The sequence below is a fragment of the Ammospiza caudacuta genome, chromosome 15 (genome assembly GCF_027887145.1).
Source record: "Ammospiza caudacuta isolate bAmmCau1 chromosome 15, bAmmCau1.pri, whole genome shotgun sequence".
Classification (NCBI taxonomy): domain Eukaryota; kingdom Metazoa; phylum Chordata; class Aves; order Passeriformes; family Passerellidae; genus Ammospiza; species Ammospiza caudacuta.
The window spans coordinates 5,008,511-5,016,328 of record NC_080607.1 but is presented as its reverse complement, the minus strand read 5'-3'; positions in this window follow the sequence as shown (position 1 = coordinate 5,016,328).

Below are 7,818 nucleotides of genomic sequence, written 5' to 3'. Positions count from 1 at the left end.
GGCAGGGGAGCTGTGGGGACACAAGGGAATGCCCTGCCTGGCTGTCCCAGGACACATCCTTTTGCTGTGGCATTTCCCTCCCCAGTGCTGGGCCATAGTGGGAGGATGATGAGGGTTTGTACCCACTTTAGGAGGCCAGACTGCTGCTCTGTCCAGGCTTTCCATCCTTCTGTCTGCTGGGATATCCCCCTGAGGGCCTTGGAGTGAACACAGCCCTCTGCTCTCTGCCTGCTCTGTGCCTCCCCATCTTCCTTGGCACAGGTTCTGGGAGGCTGCTGGCCTGTCTGAGAAGGGCACGGTGCCCAGCCAGGCACCCGGGCTGTGTGTGCCCCTCTGGCTGGGTGTGGCAGGGGCACAGCAGTGCCTCAGGAGCCCTGCAGTGCCCATGTCTCCATCCTGGGCACAAAGAGCTGCTGCTTCATCTCCGGCTTTGCTCATCCTCTGCATCACCAGGGGGGAGTCAAGCCCAGCACCTGGATCTGGCTTTCCTAAAAGAATTGCTGAGATTGTCATTGTCCCAGCCTTCCATCTGAGCCCAGAAACTGGGGTTCATCTATTTTCACCCCTCTTTGAGCTCTCACAGACTTTCTCAAAGCCAGATGGCCTCCTCCACTCAAGTGGGAATGAAAAAGCTGTCCTAGCAAGGCTAACTCCTGTTTTGGCTCCCATGGCTTTTCCAAGCCCCCGTTCCCTGCAGCAGGGGCTGCCCAGTTTGCCCCAGCAGCTCCCAGTGCAGGACAGAGAGGCTGTGGGTGCTCACAATCAATGCAAACCCCAACAGCACTGAGCAGATAACTCAGGCTGTGTTCTCTGTGGGGTTTTGGGGGCACTAACAAACCTGGGGGGTTTCCTCAAATTTATTCAGCTGTTTTTTCACAGAGGGAGCATTTCTGCCGTGGTTTGCAGCGTGGTGGGGTGGCAGGGAAGGAGGAAGCAGCAGCTTTAGCTGCAGCACAGTAGCACCCAGTGACCAGATGGGAGAAGCTGAGGGGGAGCTGCCGTGAGCAGCTGGAGGTGACAGTCAGAGCAGGTTCTGCTGTGCTGGGACACTGCAAGGGGAGCACCAGAGGAGCCATCTGCCACCCCAGGCAGGGGGATTGTCCCCAGGATTGTCCCTCCTGCCTCTCTGGGCTCGGCTCAAAGGGGACAGCCCAGAGGTGAGGCACAGAGGGTGACAGGTCCCCCTGCCCAGCTCAGTGGCTCCTGGCATGGTGAGTCCATGATAAACAAACAAGGGAAGGGAAGACAAAGAGCACTTTCCCACAAAGGGGCTGAGCCCCCAGCAAGGAGCATTTTGGATGTTCTCCTCCCCACCTGACTGATGCCAGCTCATCCTCTCAGTCCATGTGACACCAGAGTGACACAGGACCCACTGCCACATCTTTCCCTGTCCTGTGGACACTGCCTCTGCCTCCCCCTCTGCCATCTGCCCTTTGCTGGGCACAGCCGGGGATCAGGCAGAGCAGTTGAGTGTTTGCAGCTTTGGGCTGTGGGATGTTTGTCAGGGAGATGAACTCTGACCACAGGGATCACAGACACCTCTCTGACCCCTGGGAGGACATGGCCCCTTTGCTCTCTGCCCTGCAGGTCTTCATGAGGGACAGCCCTGGAGCCCAGAGGGACACACGGTGCTCAGGATGCTGAGTCTGGCCCAGTGCTGAGCCCAGCAAGCTGAGAGGTACGGGATGGACCCGGGTGGCTTTGGGGATGGACCTGGGGTGGCTTTGGGATGGTCCTGGAGAGGCTTTGGAATGGCCCAAGTGTGGCTTTGGGGTGGCCCCAGGGTGGCTTTGGGATGAACCTGGGGTGGCTTTGGGATGGTCCTGGCATGGCTTTGGGGATGGTCACAGGGTAGATTTGGGGATGGCCCTAGGGTGACTTTGGGGGTGGCCCCAAAGTGGCTGTGGAATGGCCCCAGAGTGGCTTTGGGGATGATCCTGGCGTGGCTTTGGGATGGCCCCAGGTTGGTTTTGAGGATTAGCGCCAGAGTGGCTCTGGGGTGGCCCCAGAGTGGCTTTGGAATGGCCCAAGTGTGGCTTTGGGGATGGCTTCAAAGTGGCCTTGGGGACAGCCCTGGGGTGCCTTTGGGATGGCCCCGGGGTGGCTTTGGGGATGATCCTGGGGTGCCTTTGGGATGGCCCTGGGGTGCCTTTGGGATGGCCCCAGGTGCCTTTGGCACTCCCAAGGGCCCGGGGGGCACAGCCCCAGCTCTGTGCGTGCCCAAGGGCAGTGGAGCTCCTGCAGGGGCAGCCTGGGGCAGGGAAGCTGGAGGGTGATTCAATGACAGCCCTCCCTCCGTCTGCTGGCGGATCCTGCGCCACGCCCCACAAAATAAAGTTCTGAAATGTGCTGCCCATTGCCATGGTAACGGCACGCCTCCGCCTGACCCACTTTGAGACAAAGGAAATGTTCCGAGCTCCGAGCGCTGCGCACGGCCCAGCCCGGCCCCGCAGGGAGGGCACAGGGAGCTGCTGCCTCTTCCTCCTGCTCCTCTGCACCCCGGGACCCTCAGGCTACAAGAGCTGCTTTGTGGGAGGCACTGAGCAAAGCCGGTGCCAAGAGCATCTCCAGGCTGCATCCCAAACGCAGGCAGGGCCCCGCCTGGCTTCCTGTGCAGATTTAGGGAGCGGGAACCTCTTCCCTGGAGCACAGGAGGGCCCTTGCTCAGCTGGTGGTACAGCAGTGACAGCCACAGCCTTTCAGAGCATCCTGTAACAACTCTGCCACACACATTGAGGGCAAGGAGATGGAGAATCATGGAGTGAGCTGAGCTGGAAGGGACCCACAAGGATCATCGATCCAACTGTGACCCTGCACAGCCACCCCAACAGTCCCAGCCTGTGCCTGGCAGCGCTGGCCAAACACTCCTTGGGGAGTGGCCTGGGGCCGTGCCCATTCCCTGGGGAGCCTGGACAGTGCCAGCACCCTCTGGATGAGGAACCTTTCCCTGATCTCCAGTCTGAGCCTGCCCTGGCCCAGCTCCAGCCATTCCCTGTCCTGTCCCTGGTCACACAGAGCAGAGCTCAGCACCTTCCCCCAGTGGAGACTCCCATGAAGTTTGACCTCAGTCTCCTCCTCTCCAGGCTGAAGTTCCTCCTCCTCAGCGTGGTCTTCGTGCCCTGGGAGGGGCACTGGGGCCATGGCCCTGGGGATGCTGTTGGCTCTGGCAGCACAGAGGGCTCAGATGGGGCCTGGGCAGGCTGCCAGCACGGGAGGCCAAGCAGAGTCTCTGCCTTGCCTGGGCCCAAGTTCTCAGTGCAAGGTTGGACACCTCCACCCTGGGAGCCAGCACAGAGGCAGCTCAAGGGCAGCCCTGGACAGGGCTTTGCATTGAGGGCTCTGCATCCCACACTCGCTCCATGGGGGCTGTGCAGACACTCCCTCACCCCCTCCAGACCCCTTGAGCACCACTGGCCAGAACAGGTCAGCTTTGGGCCAGGATGTTCTCATTAGCTGCTCTTCCAGCCAAGCTGGAACATGCCCCATGTGGTCAGCAGCCTGTGCCCCGAGTGCTCTGCAAGGCAGCAGAGGCTGCACGTGGGGTTCAAAGGCAACAATCCAGCTCCTGCCCTGGTCCTTCCCCTCCAGCCACCTCATCAGCTGTCCTGCTCCCTTCCTGAAAATTCCCTTTCTTATCTGTCTCATTTGTCTCATTTGACCTACTTAATGCTTTGCATTTCCTGATTCAGAGCAAATCCCGTCTCACGGAGAACTTTGAGAAACTTCTATTTAGGGACAGACAAATAGGTTGCAGAATTTCTGGGGTTTTGTTCCCTGGAGAGTTGCTTATATTACCAGTGACATCTGCATGGAAATAAGTTCTCTGTCTCTCTCAGGAGTTCATCTGCTCCTCCAGCTTAGACAACACCTGAAGTCAAAAAATCTTTGGCATATCACAGCCTTTGACTTTCACAGCATTTGGTTTTGCTGGTAGATTAAAAAAAGCAAACAAACAACCAAAAAAAAAAAAAAAAGAGGTAGCAATTAGAGTTTTTAAGATAAATTACTCTTTGTCATTTTGGGATGGTGCCAGTCACATCATATCCTCTCATCACCCCAGCTGGCACCAGTGGGCAGAGACAACCTTGGCCTGAAGAACAAGCAGGAGACCACTGTTCAGCTGTCATGGGGCCTCAGGAGCTGTGTGTAGACGCCACATTCAAAGGGCACCAGCCATGTATTCCCACATGAGGAGGGATGCGGGGAAATCCTTCCCCAGGGAGGCAGCTGAGGGATCAGACAGCCAAGCCCAGGCTGGCAGGGTGAGGATGGGCAGGGTGAGCCCTGGACACCCTCAGGCACTGGGCAGCCCCACTGAGGACTCCCTGTCCCCTAAGCAGGACCCCAAAAGGTGACACACTTGGCTCGCTGGAAGCCACTGTCCCCTCCATTGCTGTGCTTGGCCCCCTGGTGGCACTGTCACCGTGGGTGGCACTAACTCCTCTCAGGAGCCCCTGCCTCCATCAGGACGGGCAGTGCTCTCTGCTGCCCATCCCTGGGCACGGCTCTGCCCAGCATCCCGGCAGCGGCGTGGCGGGAGGGGGCTCTGTTGTGTAAGGAATTTTTCCAGCTATTTTTATCGGCCACGATCAGATTGTGAACTCTGAATCATCATTAATGCAGGGCTCTGGCAGGCAGCGGCCCCAGCAGCACACCCAGAGCTCCTGCTAATTCAGGGAACGCTGGGCTCGGCGTGGGCAGGCCCACGTCACCTGCAGCACAGCTCGCAGATCCTTGCAGCAGGAGAGGGAGGCATTTTCCCCCTGCAGGTGGCAAATCACCTCCCCGGATTGCATCCCTGTTTACCGTGCTGCTGGCTCCAGGTACAAAAGGCAGCCCTGTGTGTGCAGCCAGCCTGGATGGCTGGGCTGGGATGTGCAGCCCTGGGGGAGCTGATGGGCAGAGGGCAGGACAGGCTGACCCCAAAGGTGCCCTCAGCCCCATCAGCCCGGGCTGGCCTCCTCCTGGAGGTGTGTGCTCTGGGCAGACCCTTTCACAGGCTGCTGCATCTCCTGAGCATCACCCCAGTGGCTCCCAGCCCTTTCTGACCAGCCCTGCCTCAGCAGTACATGGAATCAGGGAATCAGAGAATTCTGGAATGGTTTGGGTAGGAAGGGACCTTGAAGCCATCCAGTCCCACCCCCTGCCATGGCAGGGACACCTCCCACTGTCCCAGGCTGCTCCAAGCCCCATCCAGCCTGGCCTTGGGCATTCCAGGGATCCAGGGGCAGCCCCAGCTGCTCTGGGCACCTGTGCCAGGGCCTCAGTTCCACCTGGAGAGCTCTGTAAGTGCCCTTTTCTGGTCCAAGGCATCACCCAGCCATGGCTGCATCAGCAGAGCAGGGTGGCCAGGGAGGGGACAGGGAGTCCTTGTGTGGCCTGTGTGTGCCAAGGGCAGGGGCAGAGGCAGCAGGGAGGCAGCACAGAGCTGCCCTGGAGAGTGAAATGAGCCCCCAGGCCAGCACTCCCTGGTTCTGCGGCAGCCCTGTAACACCCAGGGCACCCCAGTCACAGGTACACCCCCCCACAGCCCGTACACCTGGGCAGCCACCATGTGTCACACACAACACTGTCACACACAGCACTGTGTCACACACAGCACTGTCACACATGGCACTGTCACACATGGCACTGTCACACATGGCACTGTCACACACACCCCTGTGTCACACACAGCAGCGTCACACACAGCACTGTGTCACACACAGCATTGTCACACACAGCACTGTCACACACAGCACTGTCACACACAGCACTGTGTCACACACAGCATTGTCACACACCGCACAGTGTCACACACAGCACTGTCACACATGGCACTGTCACACACGGCACTGTCACACACCCCTGTGTCACACACAGCAGTGTCACACACAGCACTGTCACAACAGCACTGTGCCACACACAGCAGTGTCACACACACCCCGCAGCCACACAGAGCTGGATGTGCCCCCATGGAACCAGTGAGGTTGGAAAAGGCCTCCATGGAGCCTGACCATTGACCCAGCACTGCCACCTTCACCACCACACCGTGTCCCCAAGTGCCACAGCCACACCCCTGTGGAACACTTCTGGCTACAACATGCACATAGAAGGAGCAGAAATGTGGGTGAGTGTGGTGTGCTCTCAGAGCTCCCTGGGGTCTGGCAGCCTTGGTGAGAAGGACTGAGCCCTGCCCAGGGCCTCTGCCATGGTTTGGGCTGGCAAACACCAGCCAGCTGCAAAGAGAGATCCTGGGGCAGAGGGGAGCAGAGAGCAGTGGGGTGAGGCTGTGAGAGGGCAGGGAGTCTGCCCCATTCTCTGCCTTCTCTGTGCCCTCAGGTAAGCTGGTCTAAGGTGGATTTGCAACACTGAGGACAATAGAAATAGAGCAGCATCCCCTGAAAGCCATGTCCACCCCAGGAGCTGAGGAGAGGGCATGGTGGGCAGTGGCATTGCCCAATTCCCCCGTGGTGCAGGGCCCCAGCTGATCACAGAAGCTGATCACAGCCTGTGGTGCCTGGAGACCCACCCCTGGTAGTGTCCAGGGCAGGTTGGTTGGGGCTTGGAGCAACCTTCCAGCTCTAGTGCAAAGTGTCCCTGCCCATGGCAGGGGGTGGCACTGGATGGACTTTAAGGTCCCTCCACCCCAAACCACTCAGGAATTCTGTTCTATGGTTCCAGGCCCTGCTTGGTGTCTGGAGCTGCTGGAGGTGCTGGGGTTGGGTGCAGCCCACCCAAACGTGCAGGCTGTGAACCAGGCCCAAGCAGCTGCCTCTGGCTGGGCTCTGGTGCACACAAAAGTGCCATAAATCAGCTCAAGTCAGGTCAGTGCCTCCCCTCTGAGCATCAGCAAAGCCACTGGGAAGAGCAAGGGCAGTCCTGAGGAAACAGACTGAGGGGAACAGAGGTAATGGGGTGAAACCAGTCCCTTCCATGGGCTCAGGGGTCCTGTCCTGGCCCTGGCAGCCCCTGCTGGGACCCTCTGCTGGACAGATCTTCTCCTGCAGTGACCCTGGTGTCCCCTCTGCAGTGCAGGGCTGACCACCCCTGCTGGGGTGCCTGCCTCAGGGCAGGGTGACACAGCAGGGACACTGGAGACAGCCCCTGACAGTCTGTAAGCTGCAGGATCTTGGATTTGGGAGATGTAGTTTCAAGCTTTTTCCATTCTTCCAAATCTAAAAGATGGTGGGGAAGATCTTGCTGGACTTTTCCCTTCCCTGTCTCAACAAAGTGCCAAGGATTGCAGAGAGTGATTGAAATGTAGGAAAACAGTTTAATCCACCTTAGAGGGAGGCCAGCTGCCAGAGGAGGCAGCAAAGACACCATGGTGGGCACTGGGACGTGCCCCCAGCAGGGATGCACTTCACATCTCCCCTGCTGCCAAGGGAAGGGATCCTGGGGCAAGCAGGACAGGCTGCAGGATCACACCTGGAACAGGCAGGACAGGCTGCAGGATCACACCTGGAGCAGGCCAGGCTGCAGGATCACACCTGGAACAGGCAGGACAGGCTGCAGGATCACACCTGGAGCAGGCAGGGCAGGACAGGCTGCAGGGCAGGCAGGACAGGCTGCAGGATCACACCTGGGGCAGCCCCACAGCAGAAGGGAGCACTGAACTCTGCCAGACAGCAGTGAGTGCCCACCCCTGGCAGGGGTAAACAAGTCTGGGAGAGAGGGAGCTCCCCGCCCTCCCCTGCTCCCACCTTCCCACCCTTTCTGCTCCTGCCCCTCCAAAACCTTCTCTCCTTTCCCACTCATCCCCAGCCCCTCAGGGTTTCCTCCCTGCTCCTCTGCCTCTCCAGCACCTGGAGCCAGCCTGGCCCTGGCCCTTCTGCT